Source organism: Grammomys surdaster, unplaced genomic scaffold (genome assembly GCF_004785775.1).
Source record: "Grammomys surdaster isolate TR1022 unplaced genomic scaffold, NIH_TR_1.0 311246, whole genome shotgun sequence".
Taxonomy (NCBI): Eukaryota; Metazoa; Chordata; class Mammalia; order Rodentia; family Muridae; genus Grammomys; species Grammomys surdaster.
The window spans coordinates 30,151-36,492 of NW_021626189.1; the positions used below are offsets into that span (position 1 = coordinate 30,151).

Consider the following 6,342-nt stretch of genomic DNA (forward strand, 5'->3'; position numbering starts at 1 on the left):
GGAATGCCTACTATGTGGTTTTCATGACAATTAGGTTGAAACAACGTAATTGTATTATAAAATAAATGATTTCTTTAGGATTTAATAAAGTATTTCTGAGTGTACTAACACTAATACAAGTATTTTAACATTTTTTCTAAGCAGAGCATCCATATTGGTTAATACTATCCAAGATTAATCACTGCCTAGCATGATTATAAGAAACACAAGTAACAAGACATGTTTTACAAGAACATGTTAAAAAAAAAGAAAGAAAGACGAACTTTGTACACTTAATGAGTTAGAAGAAAAGGCTCTAATTTGTTAACTGTTTTATGTTTTCACTTTTAAATAAAAATATTGCTGAATAGATTACCTAATTCCCTCTTTACATCCTTATATCTCAGGTATAGATAAAGGAGTTGAGAATAGGAATCACTACTCCATAGAAGAGAGACATGAACTTGGGCAATGGGGGATGTGTGTTGAGAAACATACTAATGGCTGGACCATAGAACAGGAGAACTACAGTGAGATGAGAGGAACATGTCCCAAAGTCCTTTTTCCCTTGCTCTGAAGAGTTTATTTAAAATAGAGCATGTTCAATATTAGCAGAGGCGGCAAGAATTAAACACAGAAGAACAACTAAAAGAAAAATGCTTACCACAGAGAAAGCAAGCTCATTCATTTCTTTTTCACCACATTTAGTTTTTATTAGAATTGGAATCTCACACACCAATGATCCAGTTTATTGTGGCCATACACTGGCAACTGCAGTGTCATAGTGGGTTCTGAGACAGCACAGGAAATTCCTTTTAGCCAGACAGTGGACAGTAACAGGAGGCAGTTATGTCAATTCACGAGGAGAGTGTGTCAGGAGCCATCTAGAAGAGGCTATAGCTAGCAGGAGGCCTTCATGGGGGTGGTCCACTGTTTTAGCATGGTCTGTGATGGATGAGCTCTATGAAGTAAAGTCCCAGAGAAACTTCATCTCAGCATTGCTTCTTTTAGCTGATATGCATTTCCTGTCATTATTAAATTAATATAATAACCCCTGGGCATTAGCCCACCCTATTGGGCAGATTTCTGCAGATCAACAAAGATGTACTACTGCCTTGTAGTGATGCTATACAGTCAAGTAGATGATTTCTTAATTCTTAATGATGATCCTATACCAATTCCTAAAATTATACTAGTAATTATTAAGTCCTTTTTATTAGGACTGCTATTAAAGCCCTCTCTTATATGAAAACTGAAATTAGAACTCTGTCATTCTTCAAGTGTCAAGAGTTAATTGCTTTGGAAATAGAAATAAGGCATTTACAACTTAGAATAGATACCAAGAGGTTGTTAAACAATTAACCAAAGGTCATAAAAAGGAACTAATAATTTATTGTAGGTGCATAGACAGAAGATAAAATATTGACTGTGTTTATCTATACAAAACTTCAGTGCCAAGTGAGATACAAAATATTATAATCTTTTAACTCTCCATGAACCTGTAGAGCCAGTGACAGAAAGTTATTGTTTAGTTAGATAATCTTTATGGATATACATGTAAAACATTTCTGTTGTAAACTTGTTATACAATTTATGATTTGAACTTTTGAAAAAAACTCAATACTTGGAAAAAACATGTGATCTATTTCCCTAGTAAAGGTACAAAAACTATGAATGATTACATCACATGGCATGACATCAGAGTAGGAGAAGAGAGCAAGGTTAGGAGGAGTAAGGAGAAGGACAGCAGAGGAGAGTAAGTTAAAATTAAGGGAGTAATTTCAAAATTAAGAGAGAATATAGTCTGATACATTTCCCCCCCTTTACTTTCCCTTAAAGATAAAGATGTAAAAATTAATTCAATGTAAAAATTAACTAATTAGTTAATAAAGATGACATTAGGGCAGGAGCAGAAGAAGAAAGCAATATGCGAAATGCAGAGAGAAAGAGGGACAAAGAAGAAGCTGCAGAGAGAGCAGGAGCAGCAGGCAGGCTTCTTACCATGGGACAGAACAGGTCTTTTCTCAACAAAGCAGGCTTAGTCTTACTAAAAAGGACAAAGCTTTTTCCTTACAAACTTGGGTTTAATTAACTTAGCAATACAAGGCAGAAGCTTTTTCTTCCTCTATGCAATAAAGATTGGAGCTCTTTTTCATTCAGAATGAGTGACTTCTTTCTGTACTGGTGTTTGGACTTTTGTTCCATATGCTTATATAAGTATGGATGTATGTGTGTAAGTATGTAAGTTGATTAGATAGATTGTTGGGCCCAACAAATAAGTATGAATGTGGATGTATGAAAATGTGTGTGTTTATGCATATTTGCATTGTAAAACTTTTCTTTATGCAAGAGTGACTCTCTTCTTCTGAAACAATAAAGGTTGATTGTTCCCTAGCACCTGGCAAGCTAAAGGCAAGGCTTCTGGGTAAGAGAGAAAGGAGCCCTAGCAATTAATCCTTTACACAACCCTCTGCTGTTAAGAGACAGGTGTTAATTTGACCAGAGGCCTGTAGCTTCTGGCTTCACAATAACTTAAAGTCAAGATAGGTAAACATTAGTATTAATAAAAGAAATAATCTTAATCTATCACAAGACCAAATCTTGTCCCCACTGATGTTCAGCTACCATCAAGAAAGAAACAGAACTCCAGAGCCAGCCTCTGACAAGGGTGTAGTGCAGAAGTCTGCAGATGTCCACATAGCAGGCAAAGGACATAACAACCAGGAGGATACCCTCTGTACCCCCAATTGTGTGGAACAAATAAGGCTGAACTACACATCTCATGAAGCTGATAGTCTGTGGAGCCCCTTAGGTCAGTTAGCATCTGAGGTACAATGCTTGTGGTGTAGCACATGTCCATAAAGGAAAGGTAGGTGAAGAAGAAATACCTGGAGATGTAGAGGCAGGGGTCTAATGTGGACAGCAGAATCATGGCAATATTTCCAATCATGGCTATGGCATATGTTTCCAGAATAATAATGAAGAGAGGGAGTTCCAGCCAAGAATAGTCTGCAAAACTAAGTAGAATAAACTCTTCCTTTACTGTCATTCTTTTCAATCTGATTCTTCTGTAATAAAGAACTATCAAAAAAGTTAGTGTTATAGCAATAGCAAAGCCTCATGATTCATTGGTTATGACTATAGAATCAAGGGTTGGTATTCTGCATTTGAAATGACATGTGTGGTGCTTAGGAGTTAACACAGTCTGCCAAAGAAAGAGGACATGGAATTTATCTTCAGTACTCAGGTAAAAATGTTTTCAAGGGAAACACATTTCTATAATCCCAGCTCTAGTTAAGAAAAGTCTGGTCATGTTTTGGAGCTTGCTGGCCAGCTAGTATAGCAGAATTGATGAACTCTAGATTTAGTAGGAGGCACAGTCTTGAAACATAAAGTAGAAATCAAATGTAGAAAAAATTGTACATGGACTCTGAATTTTATATATACAACATACCTAAAGCACAGAAATGTGTATGCCCACCCGTTCATACACATGCACACTCCTTGATTCACACAAATAAAATAATCTGGCAACTAGTGATTTTGCTTCTATTAAAATACTAAACTTTAAAGGAAGTTTCCAATTATCTGACAGTACATGTGGTATAAAGGTGAGAAACTATTTTTAACAGCAGTGCTGAAGAGATTATTGAAACAGTATAGAGACATGTCCAGGAATCAGTCAGAGAAGGTGATAGAACTCTGAGCTCTGAGTACGGAAGTTTGGTCTATCTAGGTTTTTTTGGGGGGGAGGCGGAGGGTTGGGTTTTTGAGACAGGGTTTTTCTGTGTAGCCCTGGCTGTCCTGGAACTCACTCTGTGGACCAGGCTAGCCTCGAACTCAGAAATCCACCTGCCTCTGCCTCCCAAGTGCTGGGATTAAAGGCATGCGCCACCACTGCCCGGCTTTTTGTTTTGTTTTGTTTTTTGAGACAGGGTTTCTCTGTGTAGCCCTGGCTGTCTTGGAACTCACTCTGTAGACCAGGCTAGCCTTGAACTCAGAAATCCGCCTGCCTCTGCCTCCCAAGTGCTGGGATTAAAGGTGTGCGCCACCATCGCCTGGCAGCAGATTTCTTGATTTAGACAAAGTGGCATTCAAATCTCAGTAATTTTATATTTCTTAGATGTGTTTATTCCCTTACTTCATAGCTAAAGTAAATGCAGATATAACAAAATCATGAAACAGAATAAAACAATGTAAGAATATTTTTAAAAGTTTATACATTTATTAGTGTTTTATAAAATATCATCTCTATAGCCAAGTTGACTCAGCTCCTGTAGCAGGTCTCCTGTGGCCTCCTGGCATGTCTCCAAATCGGAGACTCACAATACATACTGGAGCACAGTTATTTGAGGGTGGGCCCACTGGTACTCAACCAAGTTCTCATGTGGTGCCTTGGGTGAGCTCCTGAATCCTTGAGGGAGGTATGTCCAAGTCAGTTATCTCTTGAAGCCTCTCTCCAAGACTTGCCATTCAAAGGCAAACAAACACTGGCTTTTGGGTATCAGAACAAGGCTGCAAAGTCATTCAGTGGCTGATGCTTCCAACATATGTCAAGCACACCTTGGTTAACAAAAGTCGTGTTCACAGAGAGCACAGCTGACTGGTGCTCTCTGGCTCCTGGGTCAAAAGGAGTATAGGTTCTATAGTGTAGGTTCTTTTAAAAGCCATTCTAGATAATCTCTGGGGCTATCATTCTTTTTCTGCATCACTTGGCTCACCTTAGATAAATTTGTGGAACATCTGGCAGCCTCTTGGAGGCCTGCCATCAGAATTTGATGGTGAGTCTGGAGCCCCTCCTTACCTTACCTCCTTGACATTTCCGATCAAGTCAAAGGAAAGGCTACATTGATATCAGCCCGGATTTGAGCAGGCAGCTCATTTGCATCCGGAACTAATTTTTGGGCAGCTCCCACGATCCTCTCTCTTCCCTCCGTTGTGAGTAGGACCTGGAGCAGATGCTGACAGTTGTCCCAGGTGGGCTAGTAAGTCAGCATAATCAAATTTAGAAGACCTTGGGAGCTGATGGGCTTTCTAAAAATGGGGAGTTCTGCAACTTCCAATTGTAAGGATAGTTACTGGCAAATGGCACATCATGAACTGTCTCCCCTGAACATCTGGGGCGGCCTGTAGCCTGGAGGGGTAAGGCTATAGTAGAGTCGGCCCTCTGGGTGGTACAGGCCAGAGTATGAGGTGGACTTCAAGTGGAGTCAGGAGAATCAGAGGAAGTCAGGAGCTGTTCCTCCCTCTGCCGGTGCTGCCTGGGCAGGGGCAGGGGCAGGGGCAGCAGTAGTGGCAGCACAATCAGGAACATAAGGATGGAAACAGAGATCCTCTTCGAGAGCAGAAAGAGGGAGCAAGGCAGGGGGCCAAGGCTGACTCTCCTTTAGAGCAAGAAGGGTGGGGAGCAGCGAGGTCCATAACAAAAATGTCTCATCTAAACAGAAGCCTTCTCAAAACAGGTATTGCCACACGGCACTTGTTCTGGGTGCCCCAAGCCTCATAAACTAAACTTTCACCCTGTAAATAACGGGGAGATGGAAAGTCCGCTCCTCAGGACATATGTGGGCCATTCATTCCTTCAAAAGATGGTTAGGTTGCAGGGATGAAAAAATAGACCCAAGTCTTCTGTGACTCGGCAAAAGTCCTTAACGTGGTTCAGGCTCAGGGCCAGTGGAGTGCTTTGTGCCTGTCTCATGCTAGGAATCAAAGAACAAAATTTTATGAGAGAACCAAAAGCACAAGCAGAATACACACAGACAGACACAAAAAGATATACCCAGGAAAACAAAAACCAGCCAAAAGGCTGTCTCAGACGGTCTTCCTCCCTATGCATGAGTGGCCCATGGACCCATAGGTAGTTCAAAATCCAGATGAGAACTAGCAAGATCTCCAATCTCTGGTAGGGGTCTAGGTGAGTCTTCCATTGCCCCTGGCCAGGTGACAAAATATGCATCCACTTTGTCCATCTTGGCCTCCAGATTAAATCCAAAACAGAATTAAACCTGAAACAGAAACACAGGTATAGACAAGACAAAAGGTAACCAGGCGACCAGACATACCAATTGGAAAGACATTCTACTATTTGGTCAGAGGGTCTCCAGTGAATCCTGGATGAGCTCCCATATGTGATGGTCCATTATTTGCAGAAGAATTATATCCCAGACTCAAGTAGTGTATAAATGTAGAATATTTTATTCTGCAGAAATCCAGAATGCTGGGGTCTCCCATTACTGAGATGGAGAGACAAGCAAGTGAGCTTGCAGGCTCAATTTAAAGCAATTGGAATTCTAGCATAGATGAGCTTTATCTTGCTCTATGTCTAGGCATTCTGGAACTATTATTGGGGCATGAAACCTAGAA

General features: G+C 40.4%; 1 pseudogene; it reads right to left on the bottom strand.

Annotated features, from left to right (window-relative positions):
- Positions 1–326: 326 nt before the first annotated feature.
- LOC114616243 lies at positions 327–3,028 on the bottom strand (annotated as a pseudogene).
- Positions 3,029–6,342: the final 3,314 nt, after the last annotated feature.